General features: G+C 38.8%; 1 long non-coding RNA gene across 1 annotated transcript in view; it reads left to right on the top strand.

The window, feature by feature from the left end:
* Positions 1–1,652: 1,652 nt before the first annotated feature.
* Positions 1,653–23,438, top strand: part of LOC122984075 — a 137,074-nt gene continuing 115,288 nt past the window's right edge. Inside the window, exon 1 of the long non-coding RNA XR_006403818.1 lies at positions 1,653–1,701. This is a non-coding gene — a long non-coding RNA (uncharacterized LOC122984075). The remainder of the gene's footprint in view (positions 1,702–23,438) is intronic.

The following is a 23,438-nucleotide window of genomic DNA, read 5'->3' as shown; positions in this document are numbered from 1 at the left end:
GTCCCCTGCAAATGCTCCATTTCCTCCTGTTTGAGTAACATTTGCTAAAAACTACTCGGGAGGGGGGAGGCTGAGAGCCACAGAAAGGCTAGTAAGTCAAAGTATTAAGAGATGGGTTAACACGTTGTTGGTTTGGTTTTTTCATGATTTGATTTACTGATAATAAGAAAAATAGAGTGAGGCTAGTTTTATTCACATTTAAAGAGGATGTATTCTGCACATTTCTAGCTCTATATTTATATTCTGGGGCTCTACTGGAATATCTTTGCATGATTTACAGTAAAAAAAAACTCCTTATTGATCTTATATTGGTCCCTTATGCAGCCCCTCAGTTCAGCCTCTGTCTGAAACAGGCCGTTTTTGCTCCTGTCTCTTTAAGACCCGCCTCCTGATGAACCCACTCTGTTCTGATTGGCCGGCTCTTGGAAGCTTCCCCTCGGCAGATATCCACCAACTGTGGAGGCTACGTTAACAAACCATGAAACAAACTATAGCAGCAGGATTTCACTCATTCCTTACTTGAAATATAAACTTCTCAAATACATATTCAAGAAGGAATCCAATCCAAAATATGAGAGTGGACGACAAAAATAACATGGAAAAACCTTAACAACAACCTTGGCAACCGAGACTATATGTGACGAGCCGACATCAGCTTGTTGGCGAGGTAGAAGAAAACATTTTTGTTTTGATGATTTATGAAAATGGTTCTGTAGGAAGGCAAGAGCGACAAGAATTCCCCCTACAGTCTGTATGTTATTGCTATTCATGACATTAAAGTGTAACTGCACCCCCCAGGTCTGAGCCTAACTCCACCCACTGCATAATTTTGGCTAGCATGGTGGTGTGAGGCAGGAGGGCAGGAGTTGCTCAGTGACATATAATAATAATAAAACAGTGCAGCAGCATTTAAATGAGCCAGAAGTCATTCCACATTTCGTCCTGTAGCTCTTTAACTCTCGGGCCGTCTGTTCCTGCAGTTATCAGCTGGTAAAATCTTGTTTTAAAACGTTAAATCACAGTGTAACCAAAGCTGTTACGACAGTTTCAGCGGAGTTCCGGTCATACTGCGGTTTAACATATTAAAACGAGATTTTACTCATTTGATAACCGCAGGAACAGACAGCCGGAGAGTTGAAGAGCTGCAGGGCGAGATGCGTGGAGGGTGTCTGTTGTTTTTGCGGCTGCCAGCAGCTCTTCCCACTGCGGACAGTCGCAGACGGAGAGACCTTGTCAAGTAGGCCAGCGCCGCCGTTAGCTGCTGAAGTTAAAACTGTCTCGATCAGTATATATTTGAAAATGCGTGCAGGGCTGGGGGACGTGGGCGTAAACATTCTACCATTTATATAAATTTATTGAAATATTGATGTAAAGAACTCCTGAACAGTCAACTCTATGTCAGCATTGGCCCCACCTTGTCAGGGCTGATTATTAACAGAAAATGACACGTTGAGTCATTTTCAACACATGAAATGCATATTTTTATAAATTTGGTGTCAATGTCAATATTACAGTCATTAGTACAGTCATCCAATTTAGTTTACAGCTCAAAAAACACATTTTAGTGCGCAGTACCTCTTTAAATAATACAGTTGCAGTAATAATTTCCACTTTTTACAACAATAATTAACAAAAAAACCCCTTTTTTTTTCTCGTTGCAGCTCTCAGGAAGGATTGATCTGGCCACCAGATGACAGAAAGGTAAGTGATGAACATTTCTGACATTTGTGAACCCAAACTTAAACCCACAGAACCGTTGACCTTTTCTGCTTTGTTGTACCTGACCGTCTCTCTAAAGAGACTGAACTCTGTTTGAACTCTGAGCAACCTCTGGTGAAACATACAAGCTTTGGTCACATCTGTACATGGGAGGATAGATGATGTGGGTGAATGAATATTAAAAGGTATGTACAAATGGACATGTGGACTAAAGGATAAAAAAAAACCGAATGAATGGATTACAGATTTAATGGATTGAATGAGCATGAACTGCTGTAAGTATGTATAGAAGGGGAAGAGTCAAATGTCTGATATTATTGAAGAGACAGATGCATTATGGGATCATACAGACAAGAGCTTTGTGGTCAAACAAGCGAGGGACTGTTTAATACAACGAACACAAGCAAATTTACATTTTCACAATGAAACATATGTTAAAAAAACAGTAAAATCTCACACACACACATACAGTTGTGGCCCACCCATCCTCTAATAAAGCTTCCACTTATCTAGCTTGCTGACCACTGACTGTCTGAATAATGGACGTCTATACTCTATCAGATTAGAGTGGACATTATCTGGAAGTGGGACTGTAGTAATGACAGAACGTCCTCTATCTGATCACAATGGATCAACCGCATTCATTCATTATCTGTAAGTGAAACTGCAGTCATTCATCTGCGCTCGTCCGCTCTGGGATTTAAACAGATCACAGATAAGGAGGACAGGACTTCCTCTGCATCTCTGTTGAAACTGTTTAACCTGCATCAGCTGATTAATGGTGCTGTATTTGTAGTAAAAAAAAAAAAACCCGATTTGGGCTTCACAATCAGATCAAGTCAGAGTTTCCAGTATTTGCCAGTTGTTGGGAGTCAGCTAGGAGATTAAATCTTTCTGACATAGGAATATGGAGGTCTGCATCGGACAATTTTCATAACTTCCTGAATCCCACATGCTTTATATGTGTAAGTAAGGTGTGTTGAGGTGTGAAAGTAAGCGGTTTATTCGTTTTCTGTGCTTAGCTGATGTTTATCTACTCTGCAGAGTTTACAGTCTGGGCTGCAGTTTGGGTTCAGTAGGTTTCATTTTGGATCTGGTTCCTTGGTAAAAATACCCGGATTTATTAAAGTCTGAATATAACAAATCTCTATATTGTTTCTTCTCTCTCTTTTTTTTTAAGAATTAGTAAATCATAAGACAGGCTCATAAGGCAAACATTGTCGAATGGCAAACTTTATGGTGAAATCTAAAGGATTAAGATTTGATATTGGGCTCAGACTCAATAAAATGCTTTAAAACCTTAAAACCTACCCACTGCCCACATCTCATAACCCACATTTTCATCCATATTTGTCTTGTTTTCCTTACTGTCTTTCCTTTGTGCCCAAATGCAACATAAATTAGTGCAGGAAATGCATTTGGTGGATGTTTCTGTTCTGGTACCTGAACATTGAAGGATTTGGAAGGTTGGTTAGGCACGTGACGTTACTCGGTTAATGCTTCTCTCGGACAGTTAGGACTAAATATCATCTGTATGTTAGTGGAAATAGCCAATATGATTGCGGTGTCTTGGTTCGTAGGCTTCTGTTTAGCTTTAGACACAATCCAGAGGAGGTTTACAGCATGCAACCCAGCACAACCAGTCCTCTACTGGTGGCAGGAGTTCAGGCTCACAAGAATGCACTGGTCCTGTAGGATGCTGGGATTTCATAATATGTGTCCCAACAGTGAACGTTGTAGCCCATCAGTGTGTCAGCAGACTGTGATGCTGCCGTGATGAGATAATGTTCTCATTCAGGCATGTCAGACACATCTGTGTACATATGGCGCCATGTTAGGGACTATGATTAATGTTATTATTACAGTATTAATGAGCTACTGTCCCTGCTGTTTTAACAAGAACACCTCAACTCTGCATTTAATGTGTTTAGACTGTTTGATACAGTGGCGTTAACCAACACCAGAAGACCAGCTCCTTGTCTTCAGTGTGACAAAATTCATCATCATCAACCTTATTTTACCAAAAACCAAGACAATTAAAAATATACAGTAGTGTTAAAGTACAAAGCAGAGAGTACGAGCAATGTATTTTTAGTTCTTGTTGAAACCAGGAACCAATGCAAGCATATGGATTAATGCAGTTAAATGATTCAGATTCTGTTCTTCTCAGCCTGAAAATGTGTCGCCTCTGAATGCTCACAAATCACTTCCAATTTGATATTTTGGCATCATTACAGTAAGCTCCACTGATGTTGAGCACTTGCATTATAGCTTTGTTTAAGCCTCAGTACTGTGACTCATGTTGAATACCAACTGGCCTAAAAGTTTAATTTTAAACAGTTTTCTTCTTGTGTTGTCACTGGTTAAAGCTGATCAGTGCTTTCAATCACATGATGTTCAGAACAGGGAAATGGAGGTTTATTCCTCCAGTTTGATGGCTGGTAGTTTGTCACCTCGTTCAAAATGTCCTTGTGTTCTTAGACAACCCTAACCTTGCACTAACTATAAACATCCTCCAATAAAACATGACTATTTCCTTTTTTATATACAATATGGCTGAAGGACCTGACCACCGGTTCTTCACCTCATCTTCTCCTCTGCTCTCTCCGTCTGTAATAAAACCTCAAACACTCTGCTGTTTATATGAGCAACAATAATAGATAGTTGTAGTGTCCTCCACACAAAGTTTGCAACCCTGTGCTTGACTTTGTAAGAGCCAGTATACTCGGTGCATGTCTGCTTGTACAATCCACTCAACACAGTATGTATATTGTATATTTATACGTGCTTAACACTTCAAATACTTTGTTTTATGTGTGCTTAACACAAGTGTATGTCTGTGTTCTAGCTTATATATTTATATGCTCATAACCTGTAGAGATTCTGAGCAGAGTGGCCTCCATCAGTCATATAAAAACAGAGCAGTGGTGATGCAGGAGGTCATGAGAATGTGTCATGAAGAATAAAGGCATCATTGTGTTGAGGTACATGGGGCTCTGACTTTGAGACAGAATAATACACTTTTCTCCTCCAGTTTTTCTGTTTGTTTGCCTGAAGCCACCAGATGCTGAATTGTCATATACTTTCTCCATTTTCTCCTTCACCTTGATTGGCGCCTGTGCGACCGATGTTTTCAAGAATGCAGTTCCTGTTTCGATGCAACCTTCAGGAGAATTTTCACAATTGACCCATAAAGTTGTTTCGATGCATCATCTGTTTGAAAATAGAAGCGTCATTATAAAATTGGTGAAAAACAAGCAAACCTCACTGAAACAAGAAAAACCCTTGATATGTGAGCAAAAAACATGCAGGCAGACTGATCTGGTCCTTGAGCATCTTTATTAAAGATGCAGCAGAGAAGAAGGAGAAACAATTAATACACTGTGAGGTTGCATAGTGGGACCAGAGGGAGGGAATTAAACATAAAAGAGATGGATGATCCTTCATTGCACCAATACTGTATGCAAGTACCTCATTTGGTTCTACTTGTGTCTCATAAGTTTATTTATTCATACAATCCTTTATGACAGTAACCTTTCATTGGGCTTTACATAGAGTAACGACACTGGGTGAGGAAATAGAAACAGTGAAAACGTAAATAGATCTAATGAAATAAACAATAGCAAACCTGTCTAATCTTTGAGGTAGCTGATCCCCTACCAAACATACAAACAAAATCACAAAGAGACAGTGTCTCTTGGGACACTTGATTGTCTTGTCTCGCTTGCAGTCACTTTGGATAAAAGCATCTGCCGAATGACAAAATGTCAAATGTAAATATCTGCTGTGGCTCAGGAGGTAGAGCGAGTTGTCCACTAATTGGAAGATCAGCTGTTCGATTCCCTGCTCCTCCAGTCTGTATGTCGATGTGTTCTTGGGCAAGATACTTAACCCCAAATTGGTCCTGCTTGCTGTGCCATCAGTGTGTTAATGGTTAGTTTCCTCTGATGGGCAGGTTGGGACCTTGCATGGTGGCCCTTGTACCCATTCAGCAAATGAATGGGTGAATGTGATTTGTAGTGTAAAAAAGCGCTTTGAGTGGTCGGAAGACTAGAAAGGCGCTATACAAGTACAGTCCATTTACCATTTAAATATCAGAATATTCCACTCCTCTCTAAGGATGACCACTTGGAGGATGCTTTTGGAAATAATGAAATGACAATGTGACCCTTTTTAAATGGGCAAGAGACACAGCTGTGGACCAACACTGTCTCCTTGAAATTACATTTATATACTAAACTGTCCCAAATATGTTATGTTGGCAACTCCAAATATGTTTTGCTACATTTAAATATTACATGCAGGACTCTGTTACCAGACACTGAAGTTTGCATCCATAATCCTGACTGTGTTTAGCTTCAGGTAACAAAAGCACTTTAGTTAAGGTTAGTGAAAGATTGTGTTCATGGTTAAATGTTAATAAACACTTTGCGCTTCAAGTCACTGAAGACTGTTTCTGTATTAAACTGAGACCATGATCTTTCTCTAACCTGAGCCAAGTACTGTCAGAGTCTGAAAACAGTATAACAATAAAAAAGTTAGAGGATGGCCTATTGTACCTCAAGATTTGATATTTTGGCAGAAAGGGAAATAAAAGTTGTCTTTATTAAAAGTATCAACATTTTTGCAACTTGCAAAAAACATTTTCACACTGTTTTGAGAGAACCTGCAAAACATATTTTGCTGTTGAAGTTTAGTAGTATATGAACATCATTTCTGGGAGACACGGTTGCTGTGGATTTGCCTCCCACAGGTTGGAAATCATGATTAACTAACATTAATGCTATTTATAACAAAGTGGGAAACTGATTCTTGCAAGTGGAAACACACAGATGGTATACGACACCACACCAGTTACAGTATGTAAGGAGAGTTTGATACCAACAGACTGTTGTTGGAGCTGTGAAGGGGTCCTGCCTCTACACGTCATTTCCACCATTGAGAGAATCATAGAATAATATACAAGTGTTTTTTCTTTTCTGCTTTTTGTCTTTGTTTTTCAGTTCTTTATGGGGCAGTTTTTAAGAACTTGTCATTTTTTTGGCTCAACTGCTGAAATTCAGGAATCAGATTTCTCTTGATTTGGGTCAATTTCAGACCTTTAAAAGTCAATATTGATAAATACATTGATAAATGAGAGGATGGAGGTGAAAGTGGACAAAAGAAAAAAAACACTTTGGACACACTTGATCAATAAGAGATCAATATGAGTTAACATCAGGCTCTTTCATCGCCTCTTTGTTGACGACTGTGTTGTAATAATCTGATGTTTGTTGTTCAGTTGCAAGTGAGGCCGTTTTTTAATCTCCTCACTCGTGCAAATATTGATTGATTAATTATAGAAAAAATGAAACAAATGTTTCTCCCCTCCTGTCTTGTGGGTAGAAAGTGGGTAGACCAGTTTTCCTACTGAAGGGACACTTGAAAGAAAACTTCAAACTTTCAATATTCTCCCTTCATAAGATATTTGATTAAGTTCCAATAAGACAGTCCCAGTACTGTTCTCTTGAATGGATTCCAGTGGATTTACTTTAAGTCCTTAAAGTTTGTTGTATGGTCTTTGAAGTTAGTTCAAACTAAATCAATCCCTGTGTGCAGCTCGCCACACAAGCCTCATGGCAGATGGTGTGTGTTCACCTTGTGTGGGGTGGGGGGTGGAGGGGGGTAGACTTTTCTCTGAAGTTATGTGTTATGTTTAAAGACCCAAACCTGTCAGTGGAGGCCCAACATCCACTGCTCAAACACTGTGGACCAAAAACAGCTTGGACTGGACTGAAAGGGGTTTTTACGGAGACTGTAAGGAAGTAAGTAGAGTAGTTGTAGTGAGTAATAAGACCAGCAAAAAAAATTTACACTGATGTTAAAATGTGATCTAATAACCCTTGCCTTTCAGTTCTGTCCTCAACCAAAGGAATAGTTCAGTATTTTGAGAAATACACATATTTGCTTTCCTGCAGAGAGTTAAATGAGAAGATTGAAACCACTAGTTCCAGCAGCTGGTTAGCTTAGCTTAGCATAAAGACTGAAAACAAGGGGAAAAAGCTTGCATGGCTCTGTCTAAAGGTAAAATCCACATGTCAGCACCTCTGAAGCTCACTGATTGACTAAGAGTGACTAAGAGTTAAGTCTTTGTGGCTAAAATATTTGCAAATAGTTGTAACAACTAGATACACATCTAGCAATGATGAAGCGACATTATCATCCTTTAGAAGATGCATTTTTTTTGGTTATTTTATAAATATAAGTCCAATATTCACTCTCCTTTTAGCTCTGGTTTGGTTTCTACCCATTTCCTGAGAAAATATATTTGTCTCTTTACCTGCTTCATCAGTTAGTCTCTTGCTTTGTTGCTGCTAGAAACAAGTTTGATGAAAGCACAGAGGCTCAACCATTAATGTGCCATTGTGCCAACACACAACTGTCAGCTAAAAGGAACTAAAAAAGCTCTGTAGAGCTGCAGAGTTGGTGGTAATTCTCTGTGGGTTTGTTACTGTGAGCAATTCACTTCACTTTCCCCTGGTGACCAACTGCTATTGTAAAATATCTGCTGAACTGGGCTGTTTTTTTGTCTCTAGCTTCTTAGAATTTCTTGAGGAGAGAGATAGTTTGACTACAGGCCACCACTCCTTTATCAACTTTGGCAGCTAAAAATAGAAAAAAACTGACTTTAGACAATCCTGACTTCCTCTCACTGCCTGGTAAAAAGATTAGACCATGCTCTGACTGTGTCATTATTCAAGACTGTCTTCAGGTCTTTATCACTATCTTCATCCACCTTTTGTTCTTGGAGACAGTCAGTCAGCCCGCAGAGCCGAGCGATGACAGGCTCTTCAGCTAGACTCTGACACCAATTATCCTGCCGAGCTTTCCAAACTGGCAACACACATACATGAAACGTCCGACTGACGCTCTGTCACACCACCTCTGGTTTCTCTCTCTCGCTTCCTATCACCCTTGTTATGTCTCCGTCCTTGTCCTTCTGTTTCTGTAACCGTCACTCCGTCATTCAGTCCGCCTGTTTATTACCATCTCTCTCCCAAAGAGGTTCAAAGCACTTTTTTAGAGTCATTATATCGATGTTAACAAGAAGAAGTGATGTAAATTTCATTAATATGCATGTTCAAGGCCACATTCAGACCAGCAACGGCACTGTCTCAAAAAATCTTAGGGGCTGCATTCTGTGAGCATGTTGCTACAGGTACATGTTGCTACAGGCCTCAAACTAGACTTTGAGGAAGTCTAGTTTAAGGCTTTTTTAGTTGCCAAGATACGGCACAGCGGTTTATGCTCTTTCGAGGTTTAACAAGCCTAAAATATGAACATCAGAATTTGGTCTTTGGTCTTGAAGATTGAGAAGCAGAGTACAAACAAAATACCACCAATAATTCTATACAACTTTATGTGAAATTTACTGTCACGCCTATGCTTCAAATGCAAGACAACCCTGCTTTTCTTTTACTATTGTTGTACTATCGTTACTACCGTATCTATAAGAGCAACATAACATCCCAACACAATTCAACAGTGATAATGCCAAGATAATACAGCTGCTGTTATATATGTAACTCTTATTTTAACTTCTATATTGGCAGCTCAGTGGTTCACATTTCACTTGCATACCAAAAGCGTCTCCGTTAGCATCCACCATAGAAAACAGTGACAGTGACTTCAAACTCCACTAGTCTCCCACCTTCACTGTCTGCCACTGCAGAGGTTCAGAGGTATTGCAAGGCTTCAGCAGATGCAGAGGAGATGATGGATGGTTATATGTTTATACATCACCGTGAACTACAAGCTTAGTACTAGAAGTAGTAGTAATTGCAACTGTAGTAGGGTGGGTGTTGAACATGACTTGGGCTTATACATGGGGGATGCAGTACAAGGCATTCATATTTTCTCTATTTGGTCTACATGACAGAATTACTTGATTTCCTCTGGAAAAGGGCAAATAACTGTCTCTTCAATCCACACTACAGACAGGGACCATGGGGATATAAAGACTGTACATAGAATATACTAACTCAAAAAAGTAGATTTAGTGTATAGTTTTTGACAAACTGGCTTGAGTTCACAATCCCAAAAAAATCAACCAGTGTTTCTATTGTGGCTGCTGTGTTCATTTGTAATTGTCTTCCCCAACGCCTTCCAGTAGAGTCATGGGTCAATTTGAATGAACCACTGATGTGGTCTTCAGACTTCAGAAGTGGAAATCATTTTAAAGCTTTGAGTTTTGATTGTCACTGATTTTTAAAAATGCTGGAATCAGTTTTTCATGAATTTTGATTTTTCAAAGACAAAGTATGAGTTCTTACTGTTAACAACATATTGCATACTTGCCTTCTCATATCAGAAAGGTGTTGTGAGCTTTGTGCTTCATTGATACATAGTATGAATACATAATTACTGCTCTAAAGGAAAGTGTAGACGTGCTCACCGCAGGCAGTAGAAGTGTCATGAACTAGAAGTGACTCACACATACTAAACCTGATGGGTCTTTTCTTTAATTCCATTAAGGTGATGGCAATGTTACATTTAGTATTTTAAAGTTTCTCTCTAGTGGTCCCGATAGTGCTGATTATTCTCCTGTAGACATGAAACACAATTACTGTCAATGCACTTCTGTGAACATTAAGATGGTAAGTCAGTGTTATTGCCTGTGTGTGTGTCAGTGTCTGTTGGTGTTTATTTGCTTTATTTCTGCATTCTGTTAATGTTTAATGCTGCTGTAGATCAGCGTGTTGCTCCTTTCAAGGTTGGTCTTCAATCCTCACCAGAGAAATACAACGCAGTCCCCCAAATTAAACAACAAATACATCCTTTGTCTATTTCTTTAGGTTTAAGGCATGAGGACAAAGTGTTAGGGGATCTTAACCAACAGAACATTACTTGATTATGGTTGGTGAAAGATTGTGTATATGGTAAAAATAAACCAGTGTTTACTGGTTTTGTAGGAATCAGGAGGTGAAAACTGGTGTCCTGTGTCTGACATTTTGTTGACCCACCCATCTAGGCTGATTTTGGCTTTAAAACAATCATTTCCTCCTTTGCTCCCAATGTACACAAATCTTATTTTCTTCAGCCGCTAGAGGACTTTGTCACTTGAACACATTTGCTGAAACAACTGATGCTTTCTTTTCTTGAAAGGTCAGTCTCAGAAAACAACTGCAACTTTGGTTTCTTTTGAGCAGGACTTGAAGCAACTAAAGCTACTTGCTTAAGGTTAGAGAAAGATTAAACTTCACCAGACTGTAACCATAGAGATAGTAGATCAGACAAAGGTCATATGAAGTTTTGGAAATGACCTTTTCATCATTTCAGGTACAAAGACATGTTGGTTTTGGAATAAGAAACCCCCAACCCCCCCCCCCCCCCCCCCCCCCTACGGGTTTTACATAACAGAACCCAGCAGACCCAACGTAGATGAAACCTGGTAGGTAGGAAATGCCATCACCAAGTGGGGAACTGGAACAGGAGGAGGGGGGAAAAAATCAATCTAGACAAATAGTAGCAGCTGGACTGACAGTGAGAACTCATCAGACTATAAAGATTGCCTCAATGTCTTGATTTAACATGATCAGTAAATTAATGTTATCATGGGTTACATCCTTTATGGATTCACCATGGGACCCCTTGGTTGGAAACCACTGCTCTAAAGGGGACGTATCATGCTTCTTGTGATTTTCTGTTATTTTTATACTATTATAATGTTGGATGCCTATGTTAAATATAGTCAAAGTTCCAAAACTTAACGTAAACGTATATAAAAATGCTCCCTGAAAGCCATGTATATTTCAGATCGACTTCAAGCTCCAACATGTACGGATGTATGTGAGAAATTTCCATTTTGAGTAAAGAACAAGAAAAAGAAGTGAAATCCCACAACTACTGTTTGTTGATGTAGCCTCCAGAGCCGGAGGGGGGTCTTAAAGAGACAGGAGCTAAAACAGTAGGAGTTTTTTGAACTGTAAATCATGCAAAGATATTCCAGTAGAGCCCCAGAATATAAATATAGAGCTGGAAATGTGCAGAATATGTCCCCGTTGATGCTATGTCACTCACATTGTAACTTTATTTGAAAAAGTGCTACTGTATGATACCTCCTCTCTTATTATTCCTGAGACCAGAAATCACACGACATAGAATGCAGAGCTGCAAAAACACTGTTACGCAAACATGTGCTCTAATGGATGTCCCTGCTGCCTCGGAGGAACTGCACACAAAACCAGTAATTGAACTCTGTATGTAATTAAATTAAATGTGCTCACTTTGGTTCCAAGTTATTTCTGCAATCCATAAAAAATCACATTAAAATGGCAGTTACACTAAATCTATTAGTGATTATAGTAATTGTAACCATCAGTCTGTGTTATTAGAGGTGAGCTTTTTGCCTTCAGTGAGCACCCATTATCCATTTCATCTCCCTCTGTGCCTACCCATTGCTTTCGGTTTACACACACACGCACATGCACACACACATAGAATTGAAGACGGATGCATACACCTGCTGTAATCCTGTGTTCATTTGGGGCTTGTTTTGCAAATACACAAACCGCTCTCTTTTACATTCACATACAGCTTGTTTAACTCCCTCTCTGGAACACACACACGGGCCCATGAACACACATTCCTGCACACAGTCCTTCCGAAGCTGCTGCGAGTCCTGTAGCTCCATCCGCACTTGTTAGCGTAACATCAGGTATGCGGAGGATCCCTGCCTCAGCCTTAATTGCATTCCTCTGGGCTCTACTCGCCTCCCCTGGAGAGTCAACAATCTTCTTTGTGCCTTTGATCATAACAAGCCTTATTAACTACCATGGCAACCACAGGGGCTTCTGGGACGGCGGTGCTGTTGGGCCGTTTATTATTGGACAGAAATAAAGGGGCTGGCCTGGCACGTACTGCTGCTGTAGGGAGGTTTTGGATTAGGAGGGATTGTGAATCACAATGGGTACTGTGCTGTTTCAATATATTATCTCTGAGCTAATTGTAATGAGTCCAGTCATTTTTCCTGCAAAAAATAATGATTTTAGCTTTTGTGGAAAATGATTTGGCAGCTGCCTATTGAATATGAATAAATGTTTATTGACTCAAGCTGTTGAGGGAGTTTAAAAAGTAGTCTAATGAGACGCTCTAATCCACAGTCCAGTTGTCAGCAAGAGACTTTGCATATGTGTAGAATACAATCCGATACAATAGCCCTAAAAATATTGTTTTATTGAATCAATAAATCTCTCGCTCTAGATTGCTGTGTAATATATAACGATGTGATTAGTTGGTCCAGGCTTTAAGGTCTGGCTGACCAGTAAACTGATTCAACAGAGCAGCAGAATGCATTTAATCAATTAACTAATTATGTCTCATTTCTGTTATATATGATTGTAAATTTAATATCTTTGGGGTTTTGCACAGTTTGACAGACTAAAACAAGTGATTTAGAGACACCCACTGAACTTGTGAAGGGTATTTTCACAAATATCTGACATTTTATAGAGTAAATGATCAGTTAAAGAATCTAAAATAACATACAGTTAATTTTAAAATGTAAATTATCTTTAGTTACAGCCCTAAAATGGAGTTGTCACTCCTGCAGGATGTCAACAAATAACCTGATTCCACATCACTGTTCTTCAAAAACATAAAAAAAATGACAGCATCAGTTGTTTCAGCAAAAGTCGATAACAATAACAAAACAATAATGAAGTAGGCTTACGTTCAAGTGACAAAGACCAAAGAGGACTTTTACGTCGGGAGAAGAGGAGGAAATACTGTTGTGTGACGTTGTTACAGAGCTACAAAGTCCGCAGAGGAAGGAGGACAGTCAACACTGGTTTCTTTTAACTATGACCACAATCTTTCCCTTATCATTCACTTTGTACCCAAACTTAAACTATAGTGGTGTTAGATAAGAGAAAATGTTGTAATATTGTAAAGATCCTGACAGTCTATCAGGCCACTAATGTGTCACTGTGGCCTGATGAGGGGCAGCAATGAGCCTTTTCATCTAAGAAATAAATTAAACATCAGAACCTAAAACATTTTACGTGTTAGGTCAGAGCCACGTTGACCTTATGAAGGAGAATGCTTTTGTTCATTTATTTATATTAATGCATTGCTTTATTTATTCATCTTAATAGTTTCCTCATCTTTAGACATAAACTAAAAGCAATAAAAGCATAAAAGCATAAATGTCAGTAATCCAGTTCTTTCTCATACCCACTCCAGCCTACTTAACATTTTTAAATGTCACATTTAATTATACGATTGTGTTGCTTTCATTGTTTGATCTTTTATTACTTTTGAACTTTGTGTACTGCCTCTTTCTATAGTCATCTGCTTCTGTTTTATATCTTTTTATCTTTTTATCCATATTACGCAATGCAATTACTTATTTTCACTATTAATCAATGGGTTTATTTGATCTTTTTCAGATTACGATAGGCAGGTAATTAAGTGCTCATGGTATGGCTCACATGTACAGTACTGCTTGAAAGTTTGTGAACCCTTCAGAATTTTCTCTATTTCTGCATAAATATGACTGAAAACATGATCAGATTTATGTACAAGTCCTATAACGATACATCACTTAAACAAATAAGACAAAAAATTGACACTTGTTAGTTTATATTATTGAGGAAAATGATCCAATGTTACGTATTTGTGTGTGGCAAAAGCATGAGAACCTCTAGGATTATCAGTTCATTTGAAGGGGAAATTAGAGTTGGCTGTTTCAATCAATGGGATGACAATCAAGTGTGAGTCTGGGAGGCCCTGCCTTATTTAAAGAGGAGGAATCTGGGTCTTCACTATCAAAGTCGGAGCTTCACAACACAGGTTTGTGGAAGTGTGTCATGGCTCAAAGGAGATTTCTGAGGACCTTAGAAAAAGAGTTGTTGATACTCACTAGGCTGGAAAGGGTCAATGGTGTGCAGGGCAGAGTTGCAAGGAAAAAAGCAGATTCTCTCCAAAAAGAACATTGCTGCTCGTCTATGGTTTGCTCAAGACCACCTGGATAAACCAGAAGGTGATTGGAAAAATGTTCTGTGGATGAGACCAAACTCAACCTTTTCGGCTCGAATGAGAAGCGTTATGTTTGGCGATGAGCAAACACTGCATTCCAGCATAAGAACCTTAACCCATCTGTGAAACATGGTGGTGGTAGTATCATGGTTTGGGCCTGCTTTGCTACCTCTGGACCAGAATGTCTTGCAATCATTGATGTAGCTATGAGTTCTGAGTTGTACCAGCAAATTCTACAGGAGAATGTCAAGGTATCCATCTGTGACTCATGCAGAAAGGCAATGACCTTAAATTCACAAGTCCAATAGAGATGCTGTGGAAGGACCTGAAGTGGGTAGTTCATGCAAAGAAGCCCACCAACATCCCTGAGTTGAGACTGTTCTGTAAAGAGGAATGGGTTAACATTCCTCTAAGCCGATATGCAGGGCTGATAAACAGTTACTGGAAACATTTGGTTGAAATTATTGCTACAAAAGAGGGTCACAGCAGTTACTGAAGGCAAAGGTTCACATACTTTTGCCTCACACAAATATGTGAAATTGGGTAATTTTCCTCAATAAATAAATGAATAAGTTTAATGTTTTTTCCCTCATTTGTTTAATTGGGTTCCCTTTTATCTAGTTTTAGGAGAAAATCTGATCATGTTTTAGTCATATTTATGCAGAAATAGAGAAAAAATTCTAAAGGGGTTCACAAACTTTCCAGCAGCATTGCATATTCTAAGTTTACTGAGCTCATTAGTGAATGTTTGTTGCCATATTCTCAATGGACTACAATTACTCAGGGACGTCATGTGATTAAGAAATTTAACCCTAACATCTGTGGATTTCATGCAGACTCACGCTGAATAAACTGACTCAACATACTGACTCAAACTTACTGACTCACTTCAGAGCTTTCTCCCCCCTCTGACTCTCCATTCTGAGATGCGCCTCCCAAAATGCTTTCAAAGCTTTCATTAATAATTTCCACAGCAGCCTCTATAATACTCTGCCCAGGAGAGGGGAAAAAAATCTCTGAGGCAAAACCAAGGAACCCTTGTGAAATATATACATGAATTTCAGATGGAGACACAGGGAGATATACTGTATATAACACAGGCCTAATATATTCAGTCAAGGCCACATTTGGTGGGTAACTTGCAGTAGAATTTTTAGTTATTGGCACGACAGAGTCAGAAAACTGCATTCAGATGTGTGTGCATATGTATAAGAGATGTTTGTACAGTGTAGTGGTGATGTGAAACCTATGAAGTACATGCAGACAGTCTTTTACTCAGCCAGGAAAACAGTCAGTGAATCAGTCATTCGTCCGAGGTGAAGACTGGAGCTGGGTGGTAATCAAAGTCTCTCTGCCTGCTGATAGCTGCTGTCGTCATTTCTATCTCTCTGCCCGTTTACAGCCATGTTTCACATTTAGCTCTGATAGGCTGTAATACTCTCTGACATCACTCTGACACTAGGCAGTAAATAATTTGTCTATTCATCGATTGGCAGTTTTGATAATCAATTAATCTTTACAGTTTAAACAAGCAAAAAAAGGTAAAAATGTGTCTTTGGGTTTGTCGTGGCTCAGAAACACAGAGGTGCAGCACTCAGAGACACTGTGGTAAAACAGTTCACCTTTATTAAGGTAATGCAGGCAAGAGCAGGTATGGGGGAAAGATGAGGGACAAAGTCAGCAGGTAGGCAGAGGTCAGTAACAGGCGGGCCAAAACACCTGGCAAAAAGAGGCAGGCAAAAGGCAGAGTCCAAAAACATGCAGGAGGTCAAAAAATGGGCGGCAAAAACAGGCAGTATATAAAAAAATTAAGGTTGAAACACTACAGCTGGTATTTCTCAATAGACAATCTGGGGAGTGTCCAAGAAGGGACATGGGTGACACCGTATTTGGTCCATTAACTAGAAAGGTACGACTAGGGGATGGTACTTGGGTTTTTGTTAATCCAAATATGTGCCTATTAGATATGGCATACATTAGAATAACTTTGATTAAGATAATAACAAAGTAACAAATGACAAATCAAAGTTATTCTAATGTGTGCCATACCTAATAGGCACATTTTTGGATTAACAAAAACCCAAGTACCACCCCCTAGTCACACCTTTCTAGTTAATGGACCAAATACAGTGTCACCCATGTCCCTTCTTGGACAGTCCCCTTGCCTCTGTTAATCTTGGACAACGATTGGCCTGAAGCCACATGACCATATATCCAACCCATCTTTGTAGATGCCCCATTGGCTGATATGTGTCTGGATGTATATGATTGGTTGCCTTTTATATTTTTTTAATTTTTTAAACTTTTTTTTACCTTTTTTCATACCGAACTTACTTTATTTATATGTTGTTTGTAATGTGTTTTATGATGACCCTGATGAAGGCCACAAGCCGAAACGCATCGGTCAACTAATAATATCTAGAGAGATGAGAACTCCAGCAACACTTGTAGTATGAAGACAAGTGTTGCTGGAGTTCTCATCTCCCTAGACTTCTTTCCCTTCTCCGTGCACCTTGGAAGTAGGTGAAGTTGTGCCAGAGACCCTTACTCTGCATCTACAATAGACACTCTGGCAGAGGGCAAGTGGAAGAGGACAGGTATATATACTATGGAGCTAATGAGGGGAATGGGGAACAGGTGAGCCGGTGGGTGTGAGGGAAAGACGGGAAGAGCTGAGGTTACTGCAGGGTAGATGGGAGTGACTGAATCTGAAATGACAGAGCAGTTGATGAGTCAATGACTGAATGAAAAGATGAATGAACTGTGACTCTGTTGTTGGTTGGACAAAAACAAGACATTGAAGACGTCATTATTTTAATATTTTGCTTTTCCTGTTTGCGATGATGAACATTTACTCATCAACTCATCAGGCTGCAACAAGGCAGGAACAGAGTCCGTTAACATGAATGATCACATGATCAGACAGGATAAACGGGTATGTAGATATTTCCAGGTCCTATGTTACTTTCATAAAGCTTTAAAGTATATATAAGGCCCTCTTACATAACTCTGATTCCCTTCCTATGACAAATCAACATTAGGCACACATCATCTCTCTCTGTATGTTACAGTGGGATGGAATTAGGAATCATTAAGCAAAGACTCAGATGTTCAGGGATTAAAAAGGTGCAGTGCATCAGAGCAGAGGAGCAGCAAATTGATATCATTAAGAGGAGGAGGGAGAGCAGGAAGTGATGGGTGAAGAGTTGAGCTGTACTGTGCCAGGGTTTCTTCTGTAGTGAGACAAAATCTGCCCTCAAGAAATTAATTTCTCAGACCATGTTTGCTTTTTTGAGCTCATGGAAAGAGAAGACTGGAGACTGAAACGATGGAACGAAAGGCAAACCCAGCTTTAAAATATGCACAGATTGAAAATACTGATTTGGTAGAGACTGTCCTCCCAAGAAGAATGAGAGGACCTCTCACAAAGGTGGAAATCAGGTGATTGATTTCATAGCGACCAAGTCCTCATAGGAGGGAGGTCGGGGCGGATGGATGGTCCTGATGAAATGATGTATTTTGTCATTCAATATGGAGGACTTGTTGGTTTGGTAAGTGGAAGGCTAATTGACAAGTAGATGTTTAGGTTAAAACATGGCAAAATGTGTTTTTTTTAGCTGTTACATGACATATAAGCATTGTTTCAACAGCATTTTAATGACAGTATTTTATTGAAAAGGAATTAAAAGTGCGTTTTGTATTCCGGCACTTCCTCATAAGAACTAATGGTGACAAAAAAAATTTTTTTCACTTGGTCCAGACCAAATAGACCTAACTACAGGTTTGAAATTGACCCAAGAAACAAATGTAGGATTTCCCTAACGTTTTTTTTTTTTTCTGAATTTGTGGAAATTTGTCCGAATTCCCAGAATTCTCAAAGATTTTTCCTTTCAAACTAAACTTTCAAATTAAAAGTATTTTGTCCACTGCACAATAAGTAGTATTTTTGTCATGTATGTTGTTTCTTTGTTTTGGACAAGAAGTAGAAGTAAAAATGGCTTCTTCTTCTTCTGAGTTTTACAAACTTTGTCATGCATTTATGTTACAAAAATTTGCATGTTTAGATCTGTGACTCAAATCTAATAATATATGTGAGTCACAAACTGGTTTAAACCTATATCTCTAGACGTGTTTTGACCTGAAAATCATCACATTAGTAACTTTAGTTATTAGCATTTTGCAAATGTCTGTATATTTGCTGTGTCTTGACATCAGACCGACTGACTATTAAGTAGGAAACAGGAGGAGTCACTGCACATTTTAATGTCTCTACTTTCTCAAATTTTAATGTCCTCTTAAAAATTAGTGAGGAGGGAAAAGAAGAAGTTCAGAGGAAACAGGAAAAGTACAACAAACGTGAGTCAGAGGTCAATCTGGTGAGAAAAACACTGACTTATTATGAGACAGTGTTTATCAGCTGCAGGCTGTGATGAATAAAGCCGAGCGCAAATATTGATCGTCTCAACAAGGCCGATGTATGTTTTGCTGGAGCTGCAAAAGAAACATGCAAATTTCAATGCTTCAAGTATCTGGCACAGGCTGCTGTAAGACTGATGATGAGGAGGAGGAGGAGGAGGAGGAGGAGGAGGAGGAAAAGAGAGGACATGAGAGCAGAAGAGAGGATAGAATTAGAGGAGTTTGGAAAGAAGCAGCGAGGAGTCAGGACAGTGCCAGAGCTGTGACTGCGTCTTGGCCTACAAAAAGAGAAGGGGAGTGAATACAGCCTTTGAATAGCAGTAATAGGAGCAGGCAGCTTTTGGACCGCAGACAGAGAATTAACAGCCAAATAAGTATTGACCCAGCTGACTAGCTAGCTGCCAGACGATGCTAGCTAGCTAGAAGCACTGGGTCAAGTGTCTACTGGAGCTCCCTGAACGAATCTTACCGAGCTTCCTCTCTGTCAGCGGATCACTTACAACAACTCAATTAGTAGTCAAGTTCACACACACACACACACACACTACTAGTATTGCTTTCTAATGGAAATGTGTGCATGCATAAAATGTATGCATGTATTGGCAGCCACCCAGTAAATATTCAGTCAACTGCTGAATTTAATCACAAAAAAATGCTAAAATCAATTTAATTTACTTGATTGATAATCGAGAGCACCTGTTTTGTGTCATACAACTGTCAGATCCAAGAAGTGTGTCCCCGTATGTGTATTCAGAATTATATCTACTAGTAGGGGGTAGATCAGGGCTGAATCACCCCCCACCTTCCTTGAACTTCCAGTTCTGCAAGTGCAATGATCATGGCAAAGAAAAAGCAGCAGTGACGACAAGCTCTATTAGCTTCTCTTCAGGACTTCCCTCCATTGTTATTGTGGTTTGTTCAGAGTCTGTTACTGACTTTGCTTCATTTCTAAAGTTCTGAGCCCGTCATTCATTGGCTTGATTGCATCTCGCAGATGTTTACCGTTAATATCTGAGGATGCACACAACCAACATGCCATAGGAACACAAAATATGTGAGCTTAGCCATCAACAAACAAATAAGGCTCATTAATGTGTAGAAAAACGTTCTGCAAGGTCTCTACAAGCACATCTGTAGATTCATATTGAAGTAAAGTAAAGTCTTAAGTCCTTGTTTTGATAATTTTACAGTAACTTTTGACATTTAACTCTTAATTTGATATTGTACAAATAAACAATATGGATTTCATGACCAAAACAGTTTGTAAACTCTGTCTTGGAAGTTAACATGTGGGTGTACCTGGCTCCACGCTGTCCTGAAGGTTCAGTGAACGCAGAGGAAGAAGAAAAGAATAGATAAAGCCTGTCGCTTCATCTGCCAATAGACTCTGGAAAAACGCCTGTAATATCTGCTGCAATAATTCACAAATACAACTCATAACCTAACAGCTGAAAGTGTAGAGCAGCCAAGTCACATCAAACAAGTAAATAAACACAAATAACAATCATAAATGATCATCTAAAAGGTTAGTCCAAATGTAAACCTGAAATAAAACTAGGACCAGTAGAATATAAATATAAATGCATCTAACAATGTAATTAAAGTGAATATAAATAATATACTGCACCTATGCAGATTCTGTATGTTAATTTCACAGCGTTGACATTTTTTACTGCTTCTATCTGCTCCTCAGATACTGTACCTAAACTACTGCTTTTCTTTGTATTGCAATATATTTTGAAGCATCATTATACCAATAATTGTATTATTATTGTAATGTAATCAATAGTATAAGAATTGTAATTGTAACATAAATAGATCTTTTAAATAAGTATACATCACATTATGCGTGCAACTAATGATTACTTTCATTACCAGTTAATCCAATTTATTTTTCTGTTAATTGTGTAAAAATGAAAAAAAAATGTTCGTCAGATTCCCAAAACTTTCTGCAACCAGTCACTTAATCTGCTCTACAACACACATTGACACCTGAATTATTGATATCTTATTGACATATTCAACTGGACAAAAGCTCCCAGAGAGCTCTTCTGACCTTTGACCTTCCTTTAGGGACAGACACCTCCCTGCAACGATCAATAGTGTATCACATTAGAAGCTAACAGCTAAACAAGCTCAAGGCTTGACATGTACATTTGTCTCTCTGGCTGAAAGGCAACATAATGTCAGCTTCACTGTTTGTCCAGCTGCTGCCGATCACGTCTGACACTGTTAATTGGCTTTAAACACTAACTGACACGTCTGGCATCAGCACACTGACATGTGACAATAACAGTGATGAAGTACCACAAGCTGACAGACACACACCTCAGCACAGCGCAGCTGGCACAGACAACATGGCTGTATTAGTCTAATTAATTAGTTGGTTAAGCTCTTGTATGCTTTGACATGATCTCTGTCTGTTTCTCTGGGCTTGTTTGTTACATCTGTGTGTTCAGCCAGCAAATATTAACACGCCTCTGCACTCTCTGCTTTGAAATGTGAAAAGAAAGTTTAACCAATTCAACGTGGTAAAATACATTTTCAATTCAGTCAATTTGTAGAAAGAAACATGTACGATTTGAAGAGTTGTTCAAAAATGAAAAAAAAAAACACCATCTGTGTCACCTGAATTTCCATTTCACATTTAATAACTGTGCTGCTGACATTCAGATAAACCCATAATGAGTGCAACAGTGTGAATTCTCACAACTCAAGCTGTCACAAATAAATGGTAGAGCGAAGCACCTTGAGCATGTTACCTCAAAATGGTCATAAGAACCTCTTTTTAAAGTCTGTCAAATTGAAGCGCACAAATATATAGAAGTGCCACAAGTTAACTCTTTTCAGTGATAGCAATCTCTCCAACATCTCTGATTGTTGTCTGTAAATTCATGGTTAAAGTGCAAACTAGGGGTGTGCCCAAATACAAATACATTATTCAACAAAGTACAAATAATGGGTTTTTTACAAATATTTGTTCCATACAAATATTTAAAAAGAAGTATTTGTTAGTTAGAGGTCTGTCTGCAATGAGGCGAAGAGTAAAGTTTTAGCTCAGTCGTCTATGATCTGGAAGACTCCAGTTCAAGACCCGGTGTGGGGACCTCCTTCATAGGGTAGTTTATTTATGAACACTTATTGTAACACTTTAATTTTCTAAAATTAAAAGCGTAATAAAAACAAAAAACAGGATTTTTAAGCCTCTTTCCACCTTTATTCAAATACAAATACAAATAATTTTGCTGCCTCAACAAATACATATACAAATACTGGGCTTTCTGCATATCCCTAGTGCAAACAGGAACTGCTAGTAGCTAATGGAGGATGAGTTTCTATCGTGCAGATTCATGGAAATGTAAACAAATAACAGACTCAGACATGAGGCTCGAGTTCAAGTCTGCACTTTTGTATTTATTCATTTATTATTCAACCTTTAACGAGAAAAAAATGGAAGAAACTCTATCGGTTCAGACATTTGCTGTACATTGAAAACCTGTGCACATACGGATGAAAAACAAGCAATTTAACTTGCATTCAACCAATTTCTAATAGACTAATTCACCTGACCTACAGCAGGTGTCATGCTGTTTAATGACACTGCTATTTCTGCAGAGGCAGAGACAAACTCACAGTGACAGCAGAGATGTCTGGGTAAGCACAGTATGCAACCGCCCCCTCTGATAGATGAATTTAACCTGCAGTGTGGAGGTTATTCCTCTATAAACACTCAAATTAAATTAAACATACTGCTTTTGTCAGGCAACCTTGAATTAAGAGGCGTTTTTTTTTTTTTAGGAATCAAAGGCTTGTACATTTTGCTTTCCAAAGGTAAAGACTATCACTGGTGCAGCTGATTGTAACACAGAACAGTAAGTGTGCTTTTTATTGATTTGCAGGTGAAAATGTATTCAGCCGTCTGGAGTTGCTGGACTACATTTTGTTAGAAGGTTTTTCACATTATAGCCTTGGATCTTCTGGTTTTCTTTAGATCTCTTGGATATATTTCTCAGCAAAAAGGGTTAAAAGTAAACTCCTGTGAAAATCCGTGTTATTGTGCTGGTTCACCTCTACACCTCTACCTCTACTACAACACAGGTTACTCTATATATAAGATGTGTGAAGCCTTACTTATCCTGAAAAGAACAATATACTGTGAGGTATGCTAAACATGTAGTGCCTGTATTAGGGGTGTGCCTGAATACAAGTACATTATTTGGCAAAGCACAAATAGTGTTTTTTTTAACGAATATTTGTTTCATACAAATATTTCTAAAAGTATTTGT

This window comes from Thunnus albacares, chromosome 6 (assembly GCF_914725855.1).
Source record: "Thunnus albacares chromosome 6, fThuAlb1.1, whole genome shotgun sequence".
In the NCBI taxonomy this organism is placed as follows: domain Eukaryota; kingdom Metazoa; phylum Chordata; class Actinopteri; order Scombriformes; family Scombridae; genus Thunnus; species Thunnus albacares.
This window is presented reverse-complemented; position numbering and strand designations above follow the sequence as displayed.